Source organism: Macaca fascicularis, chromosome 11, assembly GCF_037993035.2.
Source record: "Macaca fascicularis isolate 582-1 chromosome 11, T2T-MFA8v1.1".
NCBI lineage: Eukaryota > Metazoa > Chordata > Mammalia > Primates > Cercopithecidae > Macaca > Macaca fascicularis.
This window is the reverse complement of record NC_088385.1, coordinates 108,848,678-108,851,411: the sequence shown is the minus strand read 5'-3', so window position 1 is coordinate 108,851,411 and position 2,734 is coordinate 108,848,678. Positions and strand designations below refer to the sequence as shown.

The 2,734-nt window shown below is 47.5% G+C and overlaps 1 pseudogene; it reads right to left on the bottom strand.

The window, feature by feature from the left end:
• Positions 1-815: 815 nt before the first annotated feature.
• Positions 816-1,650, bottom strand: LOC102134060 (insulin-induced gene 1 protein pseudogene; annotated as a pseudogene).
• Between the last annotated feature and the right edge of the window lie 1,084 nt (positions 1,651-2,734).

Below are 2,734 nucleotides of genomic sequence, written 5' to 3'. Positions count from 1 at the left end.
TCCTCCTCCTCTTCTTCTTCTTCATCTTCCTCTTCCTCTCCTTCTCCTTCTTCAACACAAACTTTTTTTTTTTTTTGAGACAGAGTTTGGCTCTTGTTGCACAGGCTGGAGTGCAATGGCACAACCTCAGCTCACCGCAACCTCCATCTCCCAGGTTCAAGTGATTCTCCCGCCTCAGCCTCCCAAGTAGCTGGGATTACAGGTGCCCGCCACCACGCCCGGCTAATTTTTGAATTTTTCTTAGGGACAGGGTTTCACCATGTTGGCCAGGCTGGTCTTGAAATCCTAACCTCAGACGACCCACCCACCTTGGCCTCCCAAAGTGCTAGGAGTACGGGCATGAGCCACTGCGCCTAGCCACACAAACTTATTTTTAAAAATATTTTGGATAAATATTATTCCTATTATGCCATACTTCATCTTTGTTAAGCACCACCAACCCATCTCCTTTGGGCAGTGACAGAAAACTCATAGTTGGTAATTAAGTCTCAGTTCAAGGCTTTGAAATATGGCATCTTGTTTTAATCATGAATGAAATCTAACACTCAGGAAACTGCCACCTGCCTGAACCTACACAGCCTTGGCAGAATGTTCCAGGGCACAGAGAGGCACTAGCGCAGTCAGTCAAGGTAGGATTTCAAGGTAAGTAGTTATTTTCTCCACTTCACCATTGAACATCTTTTTCCATGAATCATTTGTGCAGTCAGCCCAATCTAAATAGATTATTTAACAAAAAAGATAATTTTTGTCATAATCCACAATCAGATTTTCTTCCCAAATCTTACTTATTCTTCAGAATCAGTGGTTTTGAAGACTCAATCACTATGTGGCTTTTCAGGGACACCCATAGCTAACTGTCGTCCTATGCTTCCCACTGTGACACCCCCTGAGAAAGATTATACGTGGGAACCAAGAAGGAACATAGAGGAGACCTGGGGATGTGTACTCATAGACACCATTACAAACGGAAACTGACTGATCAGAGTAGCTAGAAAGGCTATGGTGATCCCAAGCTCCAGGCCACTTCTTGAACCATCAAATGTCCACCAAAAGCCCTAAGACAGGGCTGCTAAAGTCAAGGACAGCTGGACTTTATTGACAAAATCCAGTTTGGCACTGGCTTGGTTAATGCCAACAAAAACTGCTATGCAGCGCATGACACTGGCCCACTCTCTTAAATTTGTGGGGTTCTCCGAGGTGACTGTCGATACAGGGTACAGTAAACCAACAACAGCAGCTGCTGTCCCGCAGCAGGGAGGGACCTATCAGGCAGAGAAAAAAATGGTGGCGATCGCCTCCTCTGGGAAGAGGGTGACATTCTTTTGGATCTGCAGCAGGTTAAGCACCAGGGCTAGGACCGCCCCTACTGAGAAGAGCATGAAGCTCCTCTGCACCAGGCAATGATGCCAGGTGCTGGTGTGGAGGCCTCCGGGCCCGGGACTGCTCATCCTAGCGCTGCGGCCCCCCGGGCGCAGGGTCAGTGTCCAGGGCCCCACAGACCGCCCGCAGGGAGGGGCCGGAGACGGAGGTGTTGATTGTATCCCCAACCTTGGCAGCCAGCCCTGCGGCCCGGGCTCACTGGGGGCCTCGGCGTCTGGCGCTGTAGGCTCAGGAGTAGCACCAGAAGTGGTCGTCGTGCAATCTGGGCATCCATCACCCCCATCGGAGAGGCGCTTCCTGGCCCAGGCGGCGCGGAATGAAGAGTAGTGGCCCGGGACATCCCCAAGTGCGGCTTATATGGAGGGCCTGAAATCATGCTTTCGAAACATTCAAGACTAGATGGAAAATACGAAGTACAGAACATTGAGAAAAATGATAAATTACACAACTCAAGAAATTCACAAAGGAAAAAATGTAAATGTCTCATAAGTGTGTTAACATTTAGCCCAAAGAGGCTGGGCTCGGTGGCTCACCCCTGTAATCCCAGCTACTTGGGAGGCCAAGGCGGCTGGATCACGACATCAGGAGTTCCAGGCCAGCCTGGCCAACATAGTGAAACCCCGTCTCTACTAAAACTACAAAAAATTAGCCCGGCATGGTGGTGGGCACCTGTAATTCCAGCTGCTCAGGAAGCTGAGGCAGGAGAATCGCTTCAATCCCAGAGGCAGAGGTTGCAGTAAGCCGAGATTGTGCCACTGCACTCCGGCCTGGGTGACAGTGCACGACTCCATCTCAAAAAAAAAAAAAAAAAAAAAAAAATTAGCCCAAAGAGATTATTTAATTTATTTGAATTGCTGTAAAGAAGGTCTCAGAAGTTCCCTAAGATCCTTAAAAGTGAGTTAAGGCTAATAGAGGGAACAGTAAGTAGCAAGGACATGTAAGAAATGAGATTGTCCCATGAGAACATTCCAAAATAATCACTGCAAACTATTAGCAAAGTAGACTTGGGGTCAGGGTCAAGGTGAAATAATGAAATCCGAGAATTTCACACTGAGCAGGGATTCTCAAAGGGATCGGATCTAAGACCATGTAACATTGTTAACAAACCTTGTTCCTAGCACAAGAAAACAATTAAATCTTCTGGGATGAAGGGTGGAGTGGCAATATCCACATCTTTATATCCATATCTTTATATAGTTACCAAAGGTCACTCATTTTGAAATCAACCAAAAATGAACTCTGAAACAGCTCTTCCAAATAAATAAGGTAGCCGGGTGCGATGGCTCATGCCTGTAATCTCAGCACTTTGGGAGGCCAAGGTGGGTGGAAAACCTGAGGTCAGGAGTTCGAGACC